Here is a 21,230-nt window from a genome sequence, read left to right on the forward strand (position 1 = left end):
GGCACTTTAAGGCCAGCTGCCACATGATGACAAGAATGTTTTTATGCTCATGTAGAATGTTACCTGGTATATCTAGCACCTATCTGCCCAGTGTGTCACAAGGTCAATCAGGGCCTGGACACATTTACACACACTTACTTTATCATACACACTCTAACACACAAGTGGGTCTCAGGTGACCCCACAGAACTCTTGCCTCCATTAGCAGGACCAGCCTTGTTTGAAGAATTAGGACAATTGCCTCCTTGGTGGCCCCACCCCTGATTCTTACTGTCAATTATTTCTCCATTGTTGTGCATCATTTCTGTGTTAAGTGAACAAAACCCAATTCAGGTCAATAGGAACGGTTATCTAACATGATTATTTAATTTAGAAGTGCTACAGCTGTTCTGTTTGAGTTCCTCCACCATTGACATGGGTGCCAAGTGGGGTCTGCAATTTTCTTGGTTCTTGTTATAAAACCAATAGTAATGATGTAGACTTAAGATAAAAGAATGTTAAAGATATACAATTAATTAACATGAAATTATTTGTAAAATGTAGGTATCTAGCTATTCTTAAACTAAGTTTATGACTGGCAGCAAACAATGAAACAGCTCATGTTGTATGGATATTTCTGTCTGAGCAGTATCTGGCTAATTGGACTGACTGAACCACTAATTAATCCAGATGTTCTTAGGCAGTCAAATTCTCCATGTAAATGGTCCATGTGGAATTAAGATGACACATAAATTAGGAATGAATATCCTCAAAGCAAATCTTTTACACATGTCCATATTGGCATATGTGTATTTAATTCTGCTTGAAAAGCAAAAATCCTGACTTTTAATGCTTGCTCTTGACTCCTAAAAAGAATGTTTGGCAACAGAAAGTGAATTCTTAAAGCCATATGAATATCCTTTTAGGCAAAGGTTTCTCTGCAATGTAAACCCACACCCCATAACCTTCTGGAAGAAGTGGAGATTTGTTCTTCAATGTTAATACATTAAATTAATTGAGAAATGAGGCTAATCAATAAAGTAGCCCAATGAGTAGAAGAGAATGCAACACTCCATATTTTAGGAACCCTGTGAACATTTTAATTTTTTTCTTCTACCAAAAAGTGGAATATAAAAACCACACTTTTAACTATAAATCCTTCTGCACTGCTGAATGGGTTGAGTATATAAGTATATTATAACACAAATACCTTTTAATCTTGCAGATTAGTGTCATATATCCTTCTACTTTAAACTAAGAATACAACATATTGTCCATTGAAGAAACTATACCCTTTTGAATTGTTTATTTCGTAATGCTGAAAATAAAACAAGCACTGCAATTAACAGCTTGTCTGATGATTATTACAATATAAGCAATTCCATCTCTGTACACATTTCAAATATTTATATTTCAGATTTTCTTCATTGTTCACTGAAACATTGGTTACCCTTATACTGTTGCTTACATTGCATGTAATTTAATTTCATTTAATCATTGAATGAGTCTGTTGCACAGGGAAAAAGGTAATCATGTGTAATTGAAATGAGCCTGCACATTGTTGTATATTCCACTAGACCTTTCCTACCACGATTTAATTTGCACTGAATCCAGGTACAAAAATGTGTAAACAATTAGTCCATTTAATCTATATTCTAGATACAATAGGCCACTTCTAAATATCCCTTTTCCTTAGATGTTAATGGTCAAAAATCACCAATTACCTACTTTATTTCTGTTGTTGACCCCCCTGCAGCGCTGCGGGGGATCTGGATCCTAGCCCTGGAAAAGAAAAAAAACACCTGCCCCGCGCCCGGAACTGCATGTCCCGGTCATCGGGCAATACAAATTGCGCATCCCTGTGCTAAACCCCCGATTATTTTTTTTTGGGGGGGGGGAGTCCTATAATTGGGTAAATATGGTATTTACACCATTAGATTCCTAATAGTGCCCCAAAAAAATTTCCAAAAATGACAATTGGATTTCTTACTCATAAAGGATTGTAAACATTGTAAATTGGTATTGTCTTATTTAGTCCCAGAGACCACAACATACTCACTTTGCTTTGTATGCCTTTCAATAAGACAGTTAAACAAAAGTGAACATGAACTGCCTTGCTGTTTTGCTCCAGATTTCAGTCATTTAGCATGAAGAAAAGAAAAGATATTTAGAGAACAGTAAGCTGTAAATATACAGTACGTAGCCTTTTATTTTTCCAGCCAGCAGGTCACATTTGAAACCGAACATGTACAGCAGAATTCTTATTGTTTATCATATTACTAGGTGGTAAAATCTCCCAGGGTTGCCAATGTTATGCAGCCATTCTCTCGTTAAGGTTTGATTTACTGCCACGGTATGCGTGAAAAGCAAACAAGTTGAGAGCCAGGAGTTTTTAAACAAAAACAGTGGTATGCTACAGCAGAGTAAGATGTAATTATCCTAAGAAATTCTTTCAATGGACCATACATGCCATGGAACATTTATGATGGAACGTGCTAAGACCCTATTGCATATGTAACAGGGTATTATGATACTGGTGATATCATACTACACTGGAAAATTTTATTGAGAGGACAATATAGAATATATACATATTGGTATCATATCCCATATAATCCCTGGAGTTTGCACCTAGTTCTTGCACCTGGCTTAGCGTGTGAAACACTTTAACCATCTCACTGATTAGTTCTTGCTGTTGAACTTGACTGCCACCAGCCTTCTGGGCCTTGGATCATTTTTTCACTATTCATTGGTTGTCATCTGCTGTTGAAGAGCACCAGGATACGACATATGCCAGTATGCAGAAGCAGGTGTCACAAGCAGGAATCATTAGAGAACAGGTTGACACCAGTCGCTGCACAGACCTCTTTCACTTTAAGGTATGATTGAGCTGGGAGTTCACAAGGGAGGTTACCTTGTACCCTTTATGTTTAAAGACAGCCGTGTTTGGTTATCTATATGACTAACTGTTGTATAATGTCAGTAAAATTGACTGAAAGGAAAAATGCTAGCAAAATTGGCTCTAGGGCGTGACACTGGTTATCAATCAATTATATTCAAAAGTGTATTTGTTTATATTCAACAGTATACTTAAGTTAAATGGGCATTTTCCTGTTAATTTAGCTCCTCTGTTTGAAAGCAATGCAATGACATACTGCACTACTCACAAAGTTACCCAAGTCTGTCTTATTATAGAGATATGTGTATATATAAATATACAGTATATACATATTCAATTAGAAATAACCATCTAAGGTTATGTTAGATATTCTTTGTCGTAAATATCTAAACTTTTCCAGTGACCAAACAGCAATCAAGACCACAGCTTCTAAGTCTTCTTAAGTATGTTTATTCAGTAACAAAGTAGTATACATGCAGTACACAAGATTGTACGCTTGCGAGTGGGGCTCTCTCCACCTAATTGTTTTTTGTTAGTCTGTCAATTCTCGTCTTGTCATACCCCTTGAATATATGTATTTTATTAAGTGCTGCGTAGATTGTTGGCGCTATATAAATAAAAGAAAATAGTAATAATAATAATAATAATACTGATTGATGAACAGGTGGTGGTTTTAGGTACTGTAGGCTCAGTATTCTTGGTGAGATGAAGGAGAAAGATAGCTTGCCCTTGGAGCCATGAGTATTTATTCCCCTTTACCCTCAGTTAGGGTATAAGTTCTTACTATATATATGGCCATTATATGAATTTAAGGAATCCTATTGGAGCAGTCATAGGATAAACTGGCATTCCACAGAAGACCCTCTAAGCTACATCACATAATTGATAACATATGCTCCTAGGACTCAAGTTGCATTCAGGCCTAAAGTATGTAGAACAGAATAAAAGTACAACAATGATTTCTTACAGGTTATAAGACAGCATTTTTTTTTTAATCAAGATTAAATGGCTTATAGAATTTCATTTGTTTCTTTTAAATGCATACGATATAGGTACTTTTTAGTTGACATTTCTTCATTTGTTCCTTTAGTTGCGCCACTTGGATTATATTTATTTTGTAAAATAAATTTGATATCTTTTCACATTGATAAATGACTAAGGCTCTTGTCAAACATACATTTCCTGTTAGCAGCCATCAGGTTTTGATGTACATCTATCTGTTGCAACCTTTACTACTCAATGTCTAGAGCAAGACAGGTAATCGTGATAAATAGCAGTCTGAGAAAAAGTCAACAAGATTAGAACGTCGATTACTGCTATTGAGAAAGGCATCATCCATTTGAACACATTCATCAAAAGTGAAAAACTTAATCCATGAAAAGCCCTACAACATTAAGTTACATGGATAAAACAATTTAAGTTTTTTCATGTTCTATGTAACTTATTTGCATGTGACACTGAAAGCTGTTTGGGTAGTTGGTACATTTCTATTTTTGTCTTTAAAAAAATATTATCTCAGCCATTTGGCTAGAGTCTACTGTAAATTATATGTAAACAACCACATTTGCATGGCATTCACCAAATATGTGTAGATATTTTTGACAGCTAGCCTTGTCCCAATGGTCGCCTCTCCTGGCAAAAATCCGGATCTTTTGCATTGCTGCCAATTTTGTAATACTAAAATTGAGAATTGCACATGTGGTTAGTGGGAGATGGGAGATTCTATGAGCAGGACACCTCTTAACATCATAGTTCAGCTCAGGGTTTGGTGGCTGACCTGCATGTGATGCTGCATACCCTCAACTGTTCTAGAAAAGGAGCAACCAAATGAAGAGTTGGCATTAATTGGCAACTCTTCATTTATAATAAATGTGGATTTCAATTGGACATTGTTCCGGGCCCCTTGCTTAAAAACACTCTTATTCCATATAAATTAATAATAATTATTGCCAGAGTCACATGTGTTTTAGAAAAGCACACCCACCCCTTCCCCCTAAGGACCCCATGTTAATTAAGTACAGTTCACACCCAGACACCAGGGCAGATTTCAAAAGAGTAAATGCAACTAAGCATAGAGCAACACACTCATGATACAATGACACATACATACACTATCTCTCCTCTCTCACACCACTAACCCTAGACTCACCTCTGACACCTGTTGTACCATATGCTGCCAAACACTACAACCCTACTCTAACACCCAGGCACACATGCTTAACACACATGCTTAACACCAACACTAGCATACACACAATCTGACACCATACACACACTAACCCACACCTCATACAGTGGCATACACGCACACCTGTTGACAACATCATCCCTCAAATGCTAACGCTATATGCTTACACATGCATACTGGTACCATATACACACTTACCATATACTTTAATGACACACACTTACATACATGGGCAGCGCATTAGTAAGAGTTTTACAGTACCACTGTGTCCTATTATTGGTTGTTTATATGGTATTTCTAAGAAAAGTAATGTATTGTACTTAAATAATTTAATATTTAAGCACTTTTCCTGTTGTTTATATATATACTACCGTATTGGCTCGGATATAGGCCACCCCCGTATATAGGCCGCACCCTAAAAGTTTGGTGCTTTTTTAAAGAAAAAGTTTTTTTCTTTAAAAAAGCACCAAAAAAACATGCTGCCACTCTGTCTCCCCCCCCGAGATATGCTGCCACTCTCCCCCCCGAGATATGCTGCCACTGTCCTCCCCCCCCGAGATATGCTGCCACTGTCCTCCTCCCCCTCGAGATATGCTGCCACTGTCCTCCTTCTCCCCCTCCCCCCCCCGAGATATGCTGCCACTCTGCCCCCCCTGACTTACCAGAGGAGACTCCCGGGTGTCTTGCGGGGCCGGCGGGAGACATCTACGCAATACGCGTATACAACTTCCGGTGCCGGCACTCAGCTGGAAGTTGTATACGCGTATTGCGTAGATGTCCCCCACCGGCCCCGCAAGACACCCGGGAGTCTGCTCTGGTAAGTCTTGGGGGCAGAGGTAAAACGCATCGTGGGGACGGTCACCGGCTGCGGCGATGCGGGGTAAACAACCTCCGCAGCCGGTGACCATCCGCACGATGCGCTTAGACAACCTCCCGTGTCGGCACCCCCCCCCCCCCGTGGAAAGTGCTGGCAGGGGAGGCTGTAGGATGGAGGTCCCCTGCACCGCTGCGGGGGATCTGTATCCTAACCCCGCTGCCTGTCGGGCGCTAGACCCCGAATATAGGCTGCACCCCCACTTTAAAGACTTAAAGTGGAGGAAAAAAGTGCGGCCTATATTCAAGCCAATAAGGTATATATACATATATATATTCCTGTATACTGCAGGAATAACACTTGGGGATAAAGGGAGGAAGGATGAAAGAGAAAGGAATATCACAAAAGGCCAAAGGGTTGAGAGGACCAAATGAGAGGTGGTGTGGTGGTTAGCCCAGATTACACCCACAATGGTCTCCTCTCAGTCAGGCTCATGCACACCGTTTATTCATTATATACCCTTTAAGCTCAAAACAGTAGCAGTAATGATTCAGACAAATTCCGTTTCCTGCCTGAAAGAGAGGACATCGCTAGAAGCTTAGATATATCCTCTAGACTGTAAGCTCGTTTGAGCAGGGCCCTGTTGTCTCTGTTAGTCAATTTATGTTACATACTACTTGTTATGTCCTGTCTACCCATTGTACAGCGCTACGGAATTTGATGGCGCTATATAAAACAATAAATAATAATAATAATACTAATATTTTGCTGGAGTTTCACACAAGGTTATCTTAAGTTTCCGATGACATACTCTCCCCCATCCTCCAAGCCATCACCAGAAGTTTTTCCATTTTGGTGAAAGTTCACAAAAGGTTATCTCAGGGCACATTTTATATCCTCCTCTTTACCACTCATTTCTATTTCCCCTCTTAATTCTCTTTATTTCAGTATATGCTCTTGACTTTATCTCCGCTCCTCTTTCCCTTTCCATTTTTTCTCTTTCATTTCTTTTTATGTCTCCCCTTTCTCATTATCTCTTTTTTATTTTTTTTCTCTTCTTTCTCTTTATCTCTCACCCTTCTCTTTCAACATCCTCACTATCTCGCCTCCTTTTTATCTTTCCTTTATATCTCCTTCTTTCCTTTAGCTTTCTTTGTTCTCTTTATCTCTCTACCATTTTCTTTCTTTCCTCCTCATTCTCTCTCCCTTTTCTCTTTACCTCACCTTTTTCCCCATCTCTCCCTTTTCTGTATATCTCCCCTCCTTTTTTTCTCTTTTCCTTTTCTCCCTACCTCTCCCTTTTCTCTTAAATCTTTTTTTTTTGACCACGTTTCTCATTATCACTTTTTATTTTTTATTTATCTCATCGCTTCTATTTCTCTTATCGCTCTTATTTCACTTTATTTAAGATAAATAAGAAAAGAGCGCAGCACTAGCCAGCAAGTTAAGCCTTGCCTCCACAATGTCCATGTACAGTCTATCTAGAGGTTAAAAATTAAACATAATTACAAGAGGAACAAAAAGAACTATATTCAGAGTTCCTCTCTTTTAGCAAACCTAATCGTCTCTGCTAACAAGCTATTTTAATGTTTAGTTTAATAACAGAGTTTATCTTAAAAATACAAGTTGTAATCATCACAGACTACAAAGTGTTGATAATATCTAACACCCGCTTAGCGTCTTTCTTAGTGACGTTTGTCTTCTGTTGTTTCACTAAATCACAAGTACACAAAATTCTGCAGGCTCATTTAATTGCAATTTAATGCTGAAAGCCACTGAGGTAAAGACATTGTATAAATCTGACTCTTTTATTTTTATTTTTTATAAATCTAACATTGCTTTTTTCACTTAACAATACAATGAAAACTGACATTTTCTAGCTTACAATATTACTGATAGAACAGCTGTGTGAAAGTCCATTAGAGCAGTCTTGGCATACTCTTTACAGGATGGAATTGGCATGAAAATGTAAATAAGAAGGAATTAAGAAATATTTTTAAGTTTTCAAGTTGACTACAATAATTTTCTAAAGAGGCTTCACTATTCTTAAGAAAGTAAAAACAAGAGATCCCTTGCATGGATAAATTATGCCAATGTTTCTATTTAAAACTAGAAGGCAAGGCCTAAAAACCGATTTGTTGATAGGGAGGAGAAAAGGGGGCACATGGCTTCTATGTCCAATGTTTTTTTAATTTGTATATTAGAATTGGGTGTTGATAGTAAAATCTCTACTATTACACCAAATTGTGTAGGGTTATAAATTAAACCCATATTGTGTTTTATTACAGTGCTTGATTTAATTAAATTGGTAGAATGGTCAGAGAAATCACATGAGATTTATTAATGATACATTTAAAGTAATAAAATTGGTTAGTAAAACATACACACTAAGCTGGACCAGATTGGGGGAGTAATCATTTGAGAAACATTTAGTAAACACTTTGAAATACTGATCCCAAACTTTTATTGTGTATTTAAAAAACACAAAGAGTATTTAGTAGACTTGTGCATTCGTCTTCGGGCGAACATGAAAACGAACACGAAGAGTGCGTTTTCGTGTTCGTTCCGAAGACATGAAGAAGAGAAGACAGTGCCGGTAAAACGTAGGCGAAGACGAAGACTCACACACGAAGAATCTTCGCCTTCGTCTACTATTCTCCCCGGTCCCTTCCCCATCTAACTTACCTTATCTTCACAGCAGCGCGGGAGTTGACTGAAGTGGAAATCCGCAGGTTCATCGTCAGGGGTTACAGGGCAGTGTGAGTGAGCCTATTGGTCACCTGCAGGGTCTTCCTCTGGCATCAACCAATTGGTTGATGCCAGAGGAAGACCCTGCAGGTGACCAAAAGGGCTCACTCGCACGGCCTTTTTAACTCCTGATTTCCGCTCCCGTTAACCCTGCGATGCTGCGTTGGATAACGGGAGCAGAAATCTGTAGGGTAAAGGGCTGTGCAAGCGACCAATAGGCTCACTCGCACGGCTCCTTACCACTAGTTGCTAGGCAGAAAAAAAAAATCAACCTGGGACCCTGCTGCAACAGTTAAAAGTCCGTGCCAGCGACCAACAAAGTCGCTGGTACGGACATTTAACTGTTGCAGCAGGGTCCCATCAGGAGTTAAAAAGGCTGTGCAAGTGAGCCCTTTTGGTCACCTGCAGGGTCTTCCTCTGGCATCAACCAATTGATACGCTGATACGCACATTTAAACTACTGGCGCCAGAGCTGCTGCGGTACGCATTAACCCCGTATTAACCCCTTAACCGGAAAAAACTAAGAAAAAACGAATATTCGCCCGAAGAGAAGACAGGAACGGGCGAATATTCGCGGAATACGAAGATTTTTTTTTGGACGAAGACGAGCACGAAGACGAACACGAAGAGCCCCCTGGTGCCCAAGTCTAGTATTTAGCTAATTTTGTTTTATTGACACTAGAACAAAGACATCTAAGTGATTACCTTATCACAATGTACAAATACATTTTAGATGTGCACGAGGTCCATGTGTGGTTTTCTTTAAAATGAGGACATTCTTCACAGAAAGGATGAAAGAAACAGAATAAGACAAGAACCATTTGTCTCATCTAGTCTTGTCTTACTTTCAGGATAGCCTCATTGGTGTCCCATGCATCCGTAAATTCCCTTTTGTATTAGCCTTTACTGCTTCTGCCACCCTCTTCTGCCACCTGTTTGAATCATGGATTATTCTCTTGCGCCTCGGAGTTAAGATGTTATTTGTTTAAAAAGGGGTTTTATTTGCATTCATCTGGATTAATGTAATTAGGAATATATTGAAAATGTTGAACTCAATGATTTATTATTATTATTATTGTTATTTCAACCTTTTTAACCATGTAAATAATTTATAACACTCTCCAAAACCATCTTCTCCTATGTCCACTTCTTTCTATAAGGAAAGCACCAAGGCACAATAAAAACTGTTAATTTAGTAAGAATTTGAAAGACACAGATCCATAGCCACTTGAATATATAGTCTAAAATTTGAAAGCTACCATGGAAACTTCATCTCATTACCAAGTTAAATATAGTGATGACTGAGAGCTACACAGTATATACATTCTAATTTGGGGTGACCCTTATGTTCAATTAAAAAGAGAAATTAAATCGTAATATGAGAGAAAGAAAAATAAAAATACACCATGAGGCAGTTAAAAAAATGTGTTCTATAAAAGAACAATTGCTATTTTTTTCTTGGTTTTTAGTAGCTTCTAGTTCATATATATAGATGAGATATTAATTCCTTAACGACAATTGCAGTACCAGGCATGTCACGAAAAAACATGCAGTTAACCACAATTGACCAAAAAATAAAAAAAACAAAAATAAGAATAGTACATTTTACGCTCTTATAAAGTAGCAATATACAGTTTTTTTTCAATAGCTTTTGTAGATGAGTAAGAGAAAGTATTTTTTTTCTTCAATTTTTCACCATTTAAAAAAAAAAATAATAATAATAAATGATATGATCAAAATAATGGTATAAAAAAATGCTTCTTGCCCTGAAAAAAAAAAAATCTAACTTGTGTGGGTACACTTAATGAGAAAGCACAACATTACAGCTATACACAAACACTGCAGGAATGTTAAAACAACCATTGTCACAAAGGGTACAAAGCCCGGTCGCAAAGGGGTTAAGCAACGATTTTTTTTTTTTAAGAAAATATGTTACATATTTTAACTGTATGCTAATGCATGCTGTGAAGGAATAAAGTGACAAAAATTCAAAGATGGCCTAGCGATAAATGCCCTTCATCTGGGAATGTCCATACTACAGAATTCCATTTCCTGTTTGTTCATGATGGGACATTTGTGAAGTTTGAGGGACCCTAGTCTGGCATGGTTCACTTCCTGAATGCAAAGCCCTTTTAGTTTATAATTTTTGGGTTTTCCAATAAAAGCTAATAATTTTAATTATTGTTTATTTTAATTTATGCATCTGTATCTTTATTTTCCTCATTTTTAAAACATTTTTATTGTAGGGGTTTTAAAATGGGGGGACTTTATAGCACCACAATCACCTACCCCTGCATGGTAGGAAGGCTAAGAAATCCTGGCACTTTCTTTTTTTCCCCCCTTTGGTTACCATGGTAGCAACCAGCCATAGTATAATCTTCATTTTATTCTTTATTTAATAGACAAGCTGCTGATCAGTGTGTGACTGGTCTGAAGCATTCTCTTTAGCCCAGGAGAGGTCTCCACATTAACAATAATGTGATACGTGCTTGGAATTCTAGCCCCCTTTTTACTTATTTATTTTTTGCTGTGGTTGGCGCTCAAAGGATTGAAAGCAAGTTAAAATTAGGCGAGGGTATATAGAGCTAGCGCTAGTCAATCTCCTGTGGTTTTTACTATGAGATATCCAGCTCAGACGATTTCATTTTTCATAGCTAATTGTTATGCTTGTCTTCCATGTGGCATCCACTGGCAAAATGCACAACACCTCCAGGACAGTTTCATTTTCTGTAAAGCAAAAGTGAATGAAACATGTAGAGACATATTGTGTGTACTGTGCCACTGCCAGCGTAAAGAATTTGTTCTTGTTCTTGGTGTGCATATTGTGTTCTAGTGATTTGTCTTCTGCATCTTGTATCTTCCCGATTATGAAAGCTTTATGCCTTTATTGACTCCTTGTCTTCTTATTTAAGAGCTCCTGTAACTGCACTTTTAGTACACTGCTTTGAAGGAGCATACTTAACATAACCCTATTGAACTAAACCTTGATTCACAAACTGGATCACACAATTTTAAGTATGCAGGGCTACATTCGTTAACACAGAAGTCTGCAGGATAGTCAAAAATGTAAATTTCTTGACTAAGCCTTATAAGGGCCAACACCAGTGAGCTTCATGCAGGCTTACAATGAAATCCATGATCCCATCTATTCAACGTGAATGAGGAAGCAGCTCATTGTTGCTCAGAAAAGAGTGTTGCAATGGTTGAAATGTATATTTCCTAAATGCACCCTGTTGGCATTGTTCTCTCCAGACATGTCACCTCTTCTAGTTCAGAATATATTAAGTGCTCCAATGCTCTGTTTTTCAGCATTTTAAAAAGTACTGCAAATTACTAAATAGCAGCAACTAAAAAATAAAACATAAAAAAAACTGATTCGATTGTAAGCTTGCGAGCAGGGCTCTCTCTACCTAATGTATTGGTTTGTCTTAGTCTGTCAAATCTTGTCTTGTCATACCCCTTGAATTTAGGTATTGTATTAAGCGCTGCGTAAACTGTTGGCGCTATATAAATAAAAGATAATAATAATAATTCAATTCATTTGTTATGAGTGTTCTGCTTTTGTAATTTTTAAACAGTTTTAATCAAAGGTCTTGCTGTTCTGTTGTCAGCACCTGGCCCGCAGCCACTCACCTGAGTACCCGCGGGTCGGTCCTCCGCCGCGTCCACGCTGATCTGGCAGGCGCACATTTAGCCCCGCCCCCTCCCCCCCGTCTCCGGGAGGCTGTCAGCTGTGCGTGCTCCCGATGACGTCATCATCCTGGGAACATTTCAACTCATTTCTTGATTTTAACTTCGGCTTGCTAAACGGACTTTGCTACTTTTCTGGAGACTCTGACCTCGTCTTGTTTAATGGATTTTGGGCACGATTGCCTAAATGGTGCTATCTAGAGGCGCAGTTGCCTAAACGGTGCTCTCTAGATATTTGGTTACATCTCCGTATTCTAGGTCAGTCTGCCTTTTCCTGCATACTGGACTCACACCCTCACACCTGTAAGTTAGCGCTGGGTTCTATCTTTGAAATATCGCCATTCTTTTATGAGATAGGAAAATTGTACATTTATCCATGAAAATGCTCAGCGATTTACTTCTACTTATAAGTTAGGCTAATTGCTACCTTCTATCCCTTTTTCATTGAACATGAAATACATTTTTACCCTGTAATATCCCGCATATATTAACAGGTTTACTTTAACTCTCTCAATATATATATATATATATACACTGATCAGCCATAACATTATGATCACCTGCCTAATATTGTGAAGTTCCCCCTTTTGCCACCAACACAGCCCTGACCCATCGAGGCATGGACTCCACTAGACCTCTGAAGGTGTGCTGTGGTATCTGCACCAAGACGTTAGCAGCGGATCCTTTAAGTCCTGTAAGTTGTGAGGTGGGGCCTCCATGGATCGGACTTGCAATGTACAGTTTTACACACGTAAAACGGAAAGCGAAGACTGACCCACTCTTGAGATCTTATAATCTATTAGTATGTTTTGGGGGCAGCGATGAGACTACTCTCCAGCATTTCAACTCCCCTGGACCTCAGCTGGGATTTTGGGAGAACTGTGCATATGGTCTTTTAAAAACAATGTGGTATCTTAATTTTGGCTGCCACTGGCCTTGTTCATACTGTGATCCCGTGGACTCATCTCTAAATCTACAAAGCTTTTAGTCTCTGAATCTAATTCTAAAAAAGCCCCACATCTCTCCAAAACCTGCATCCATCCTGTAGTTTGTTTATTCCCTTAATATACATATTTGAATAATCAGCGTGGATTGCTGTGTTATAAACCTTTCATAGTGAGCTTATCTCTAATGAAAGCAGTGGGATTCACCTAAAGTATATATTATACATTAACTTTAGTAGTTCGTAGCTTAAATTGTCAGACATCTTAGAAACAAAGCAAACATGTTAAATGGGTGTGAATGCTCGCCCTGTACCACCTATTGCACCTTGCTAAGTGGGAACAAATCATCTAGCAAACTGAGAATACCAGTTGCATAACATATTTGCCTTGAATAAAATTCCCTGAGTGCTTAGCTGTATCTGTCTAAACGCTTTCCATATATTTATATTACATGGCAAGCTGACATCTGCCACCACAGTGAGTGCAGAACGTTCAAGGGCTGTTTATTGTGGTTTCCTTCCTTTGCAGTGAAATCACCCTTTGGATAATTTTGCAAATTGCTTCTGCCTGATTATTTTATTCCTCCAAGGCTACTTGCAGTAACATATGGTAATCCACTGAGCCTGCAGAGTTTGCTGTTCCAGTTCTGACAGTATGTTGTATTTTCTGGTGATGCTTTCTAGCAGGTGGGTATTCTCCTTGAACCCATTATTAAAAAAAATATATACTGTTTTATACATAGGATGGGCAACCCCAGCAGTTGCTGGACTACAACGCCCATTAAGCTGTCTGGCTATGTTCCAAGATATTGTCTATGCTTTTACACCTATATGCAATATATACAGTATTTTTGTTTCTCCGAACCACAAAAAGGACCAGTGCTGTGCCATATGTGGGGGCAGCCGTTTTGGCAGGAGTATGACTATAATTTGATGCCTCACACAGTGATGATAGCAGAGGTACGTGGTTGCAAATATCATCCAATAGATGAATGGATACATGCATATCTCCACTAATCCACTAAACTAATGATAGTAGGATTTAACAATCATGTTACAACTTTATATATGGTATTATAAATCCAATGCTTTATTCACTGAGAGGTCATGGAACATTTGCAGGAAACACCCTTTGTTATAGATAGGGGCAGGTGAATCAGTAACCACTAACAAGTGATAATAGCTTTCACTGTGGGATTAGGAATTTTATTCGAGTGTGAAATTCACTTTAAAAGTCTATTTTATTGTCCTTATAAACATTCCTAATCTTCTCCGCTCCAACTAAATGGGACCACTGATAATATGTAATAATAAACATCTGCTTTGGATTGTACTTACTACTATGTATTTTTAGTACATTCCCTTCTGATATTCTGTCTATTACTGCGGTAATTGGCATCTCCTCTTCCGCCTTTTAAACCACTCCAATCCTATTAACTCTGCCACACTGATCTTCTTATCTCATTGCTCTTCATCTGCTCTACCAGTCCATCTACTCGCTCCCCATACCCGCAAAACTCAAATGTAAACTCTTTACCTTTACTTACGGAGCTCTTAACAACCCACTACATCTCTGCTCTTATGTCCAAATACCCTACTAGCCACCCTGTTCTCTTTACCTGCAAATCAACCATCTGGAATCTCTTTGGCACTGACTTCTCCACATGACCCTTGCTACAATAAAATCATCCTCATTTAAGATTGATTGAGTTTTTTTAAATTACAGAACACATATATCATATAGAAGGCAGACGGTGGTGCAGAAAGGCCCTGGAACCTACTCAATATTGTCTTTGACTCAGATGTGTATATCCATGACTCAAGTCCAGTTTCCCCCACCCTCCTGCCAGAGAGGAGATATAGGGGTATAAGGCGTTTCTGGAGGCAGAGTGGCATATACGGGTTAAAAGGCATATCATGGGGCAGAGTGGCATATAGGAGGGTATAAGGCATATCAGGGAGGCAGAGTGGCATAAAGAGGGGTATAAGGCATTTCTGGGGGCAGATGTGCATAACTGGGGGGGCAGGTTGGCAAATAAAAGGAAATAAAAACAAAAAAAATATTTTTCTCAATCATAGCTTTTATTAAATATGAAAAAAATAGTTTACGTGAATTAATATTTACTAATAAAACTTTTTTCCCATAGGGTTGTCTTATATTCAGTTTTTTCCCCTTAAATTAATATTCAGATTTTGGGGGGTCGTCTTATAATCAGGGTTGTCTTATAATCAAGAAAATACGGTATATATATTTATACACACCCATCAGGCGTAATATCATGACCACCTGCCTACTGACAAGGCATGGACTCCACTAGACCTCTGAAGGTGTGGTCTGGTAACTGGGAACCAAACTTTCCTTGATCAAGGGAACCAATGACCCCAGACCTATGTTCTTGCCATCATGGGCCTCATCACAGGGGATTCAAATAGTATGCCACGTCTGGACTCAACTTTACTCTTTAGGTGGACCCCAAGATATCCCCTGGATGATGAAAATGCACACAAAGAGGTTTAAGAACAACCTTGCTCACTTGAGCCTAGAGCCTGCACCCCACTGACGAGGCCCATGGAGACTTAAACTTATGTCTCGGGGTGTTTTCTCATACAGAGAAAATTTGACTCACATTTGGGTTCTGGACTGTCCTTGGGGGAAGGATCAGACTAATATGTTGATGGTTATTTTTCATTTGTAATGGTAATGTAATGGCTGCTGTTAATTCTCGCTTTAGTTTTTCCCAAAACTTTTTGTATATCAAGCTAAAACAATACATAAATCTGACAGATCTCTGGTTTAGGTTTACCGTATACAAAGAAAGAACATAGGCATCATATACAAGGCATGCTACAATTCAGTACAGAAAATGTGAGTACAGTCAGCGATAAAAAAACTGTACACCTTAGACATCACAACACTCATGATATCATTGCACAGAATAAGTAATCATTCATATATTAATGTGGAACACCCTCGCCAAAGAAGTCCCTCACCTTACCATAGTCTCCCCCAACATGCTAACAGGTTATTATATATATTTGCACTTGAAACACCGTAGTGGAGCTGGGTCTGAGCAACATCTAACCTCTAACAACTGAGGCAAATGGATTCACCAGGGAGGATGTGTGACATGTTGCCTATGATGTTACCATGCAACCCAGGAGCCCAGGAGTTTACCATGTGTGAGTGAGAAGATAATAGTTTGACACACAACAAAAATGTCATTTGTTGTTATAACAAATAATTGAATATGAAAATACATAACAGATTGTAGGGGCCATCTTAGTAGTTTTTCTTACATCTCTATTTTAACATGGTGTGCACACGGGAGCCAAGGTATAATTAATAAATTACCTTTTTATTGCGAGAATAATATATTTGTGACCTTTTACGTTGTACAAAGTGTCATGTTTACATGGCAGGTGTTCTTTAATAGTCCCTTGCTTCTAAGCAGCAACACTCCTTATCATTTCTATGCACTGAGATCTATTGCTCTTTGAGCTCATTCTGTGATTAATAATTACTGATATTATTGAGGGCAATTGTAAAATAGCTTTGCGAACTAAGTCATTGTTCAGCTCTGCCTGCTCAGTCTAATGAAAACTCCCACATCGCTCATTTGTTTTACAATAGGAAGTAGGAGGAAAATAACACAATATTACATATTTAACGTTTTACGCACCAATTTCACTTCTCCAACCACAATTATTGTACTTCCAGCCCTAGTTAACATGTCACTGGATAACTGTACGTATATAATCTTACCTACAGAACGCAAAGAAATGAATGTATTTTCTGCCAATGTGAGATTCAAAATATAAGAAATGTCTTGTACTTTATTTTAAGTAAGCATATAAGTATTTATTAAATATATATAAAAAAATAGGATTTTGCTTGTAGTCTAGGAAATGGGATTTATTTTGTATAAATTATTGCTGTGTTTGACAATGTAATTATTATTATTTAAAAAAAAACCCCTTTGCTAGTTAACTTTAGAACACATTTTGTAACTTGTACATATTCAGACCCAAACATCTCAGCATTACGATTGAGAATAATCTCAAAATTGCTTTTAAACTGTGAATGGCTGGCTTGAAAACCCCAGTAATTACGATAAAAAGATTACCCCAAAACAAGTATCATGAAAAAAATTCAAGCACTTAAAAATGTAATTGTTAAAAAAGATATCATTCTGTAATTATGCATACTTTGTAATACTGTAATATATTTATCTTTTTCATTTATATATACTTTGTATTTTATATCCTTTTAACCAATGTGGCTAGATATGCAGTTGCTATTGCTCTAGAGAAGGGATGTCCAAAAGCAAAATCTTTTTCTATTGTAGAACTATATTTCCTGTGATTCTTAACTATTCCAAATGCATTCTGGAAATCCTTACTAAGACCTTTGTTTCAGCCATCGGTTTTAGGGCAACATGAACTAAGCACTTTGTGGTCAAATACATTGATAAAACCAGCTTCAAAACCATGTACTACACTACAGAACATAACAAAAAACCTAGCTGTTGGGTCAGTACACCTTAACAGACCCGAACCGACCATCTGGCACACCAAGCAAATGCTGGTGGACCACTGGCTGACAGTGCCAAATATTCATCTTATTTCTTTAATTTTTTTTGTATACTTGAACTGGAATTTTATGGATGGAAGCAATGGCTTTTTATTTGAATCCTGGCACTGAATGTGCCTAAAGTGCTTTCTAATGCATTGTTTTGATACAGGAGTAATTATGTTGTTTAAGCCTCGAGGGGGAAAAAGTTGTGTTACCCTGTCAGTAATTCACAGCATGCTTTTAGCCTGTGATGTAATTTTCAGAAGTGATCCGGTTTCTGTATTTAGAAGCACATCTGGTAACTGCAGGACTTAATTACAATATCTCTTATAAACTACTCGGAATATATCAAGCTGTGAAGGGAACATGGTGGTACAGGTGCCCAAGGGCAATGGTTAGTTTTAGATGAGTTTCGATGTTGATGGTGTCGGTGCAGACATCAGAGACAATTAAAAGGTCCATAAAGCATATGATTTATTAACCTTCTGGACCCTGTACTACCAGTACCACTACTAATAGTCGCTGTATCTTTTCTCAGGTTTATAGTGTGTGCAGCCCTTCAGTCTTTTTTCAGTAAATGTAATATTCTGCAAGTACATTCCTTTGGTTTAACATATTTAAGCAAAATCAATCAAGCATACACTGTATATTGGTTTGGTAAACCCTGAACAAGCTAGTTTGCAGAACTGAAATATCCAAAAAAGCAAGATGGATATTTTCATTCTGGGAGACAACATTAGAGCAACGAATATCGCAAGCTGAACATTTGTAAGCAAAAATTCATCAGATGAAAATGTATTTATATTTATTTATTTAAACAATGGTGGTAAGGTTCCTAGGTATAGATCAATCCATTTAATACCCACCTCTAACAATGCAAAGGCAGTGCGCTTTACTGTTGGACTTATTGCTTGAGTCAGCGCTTGTGATTATACTTGTAGGTGGGACTAGTCTGATAAAATGAATGAGATTTTTCTTCTATAATGTTGGATGAGAGTGAGCAAGACACCCAACCAAGAACAGACAGAGGAATACCAATACTCCCACTGGCGAGACAAATGAAGGCCAAAATGTACATCTGGGGCTGTTGGTTCCCTCATGCATGACACATCTTCCTCACATTTTGGTTCTGGACTGATATGTTGATGGAGATTTTTCACAAGAGAGCTAAAGCTTTAGATCCTCCCAAGCAGGAATGCACCATAGGACAGGCTATGGAGTGGCAGTCCGTTCATAGTTGTGTCTCAAATTTGTAATAATGATATAATCTTTGTGTACTTGATATTTTTTGACAGATATATTTATGTAATGAAGGCAGGATTTGCATATATATGTATGCAGCACATTAGATGCTTAACTAGGCTTGCTACCTTTTGCCAAGCCATTGCCACGATGATCTTTGAAGGGTTCAATTCAGCTTCCATACATTAAATGGGTGGCAAACCAATGCATTACCACGACAAATGTGTTGTAACTTTTGAACATATATGGATAATATTTCTACATTTGACATTAGTATTTTTTTCCACCCGTCTTGCTTAATCATAGATGAATATGATATTTTTGATAACGCAGTCCAGAATGCAATATGCATTTTTATGATATTGGTTTCGGCAGGTGATGCCTGGTGCAGGATATGCCACTTCACCTTTTTACTGTTTGCCTAGGGCAGTAGAATGATGGAACCCCTCTTGGAATAAGCTATTGTGTCATTAATAAATCTGAACAGTCAGCTTCGGGAACAGTACCATCAAACATGTCCAAGCCCATTGCAAACTGCCAATCTAGCCACAGTAGTGCTTATTAAACAGAGCTGCATGGTAAGACCAGGCAAAGTGGATATAGCAAGGTTACAACTTATAAAGACCAGGTTCAATATTATCACCTGAAAAAATACTATAATGCATTTAACAAAAATGCTTGGTTCAAGTAGTACTCAAGTTCTCAAGTCCAGATGGCAATTACGTCAATTAAGTTAGGGACCCCTAGCAGAGATGTAGCACAAAATGAAGGGGTGCTTGTCTCAGGGCACCTTACCCATAATCTTCCCACACAACATGCTCTATCCACAGAAATCCAAACTACAGTACTCAAAGAAATGCAAATACAGAGAAATGGTTCAGCGCTGGGAGTAGTCTTTGAACGGAGGTGTAGACAGCAACACAAACCGTGCCAGGAACCTCTCCTATCTGGCTTGAAGGTAGACTCTTTGGGATGGGTGTGACGGCCGCGCCTGAGGGTATGATGGCTGTAAGGGTCTTCCAGTATAACCAGGGGATGCAGATATGTAAAATGAAGAAAAATAGTGCAGTATGTTTTATGGAGCCAAGGTGAATAATAACAGGAATCACTTACACTATATAAAGCTAAATATAGCTCTATTGTAACAGCATGGGCAGTATAATCAAAGGTTTCCACAGTGAATATGTAGAGACATAAATGATACAAGACCTAGTGTACACTGTGGTAATGGGATAAGCTTTAGAGAAGTGAAAAAGTAGTCACATTTGTGAGAGCAAATAAAGGTTACTCAATCCTCATCAGCATGGTATTTTCCCCACCAAGGAAATAGCTCCAATGAGATAAAAAAACAGGATAAAAGTCAGGATCAAAATGAAAATGGAGGTCCAAAATTAAGAATAAGAATAATCCAAAGCTTTATTAAATAATAAAAGCAAAAGTGGATAAAAGTTTGTCCTAAAGACTCACAGAAATGCACTCACTCACCCATTCCATAGTGCTTACAGATACAAGCAACTGACATTTATTCTGTTTAGCACCCATACAAAATACCCCACCATTACCACCTTATACTGCTACAACTTCTTAATAAGACAATATTATCTTATTAAGACAATATACTGACTATACTTTGGCCTACTACCCAAAGCTAAAGACACTGACCAATTTCTGTCACACGAATGCTAGCTCAAACACGATGACCACTCTATATTACACATAACTCTGAACCGAAATAACACAGCATTCTCAAGCAAATAATTCACTTTCAATCATAAACATCACTCATCTCACCCACACATACTGTTTCAATGTCACAGCATGACCTCTCATGTCACTTTCTTTCTGTAAAAAAAAAACACTCTTAGTCAGATGAAGGCCCGGACTGGGACAAAAAATAGACCCGGGCATTTAAGCCAGAGCAGCCCATTTTTATTTATTTATTTATTGTTAAAGCCCACCCTTCATGTACTATCTTTGCATTTACTCACTCATTCACACAAATCATTAACACATTCATTAATGCAGTCTCACAAATCATTCAAGCAATTCATCCACACATTAATTCATTAATTGTCATACGCATTCACACAATTCATCCACACATTAATTCATTCATTCTCATACGCATTCACACTACCCCTTCTCCCCATCTTA

Source organism: Sceloporus occidentalis, unplaced genomic scaffold, assembly GCF_023333645.1.
Source record: "Sceloporus occidentalis isolate IW3139 unplaced genomic scaffold, rSceOcc1.0.p SCAF_195, whole genome shotgun sequence".
Classification (NCBI taxonomy): domain Eukaryota; kingdom Metazoa; phylum Chordata; class Lepidosauria; order Squamata; family Phrynosomatidae; genus Sceloporus; species Sceloporus occidentalis.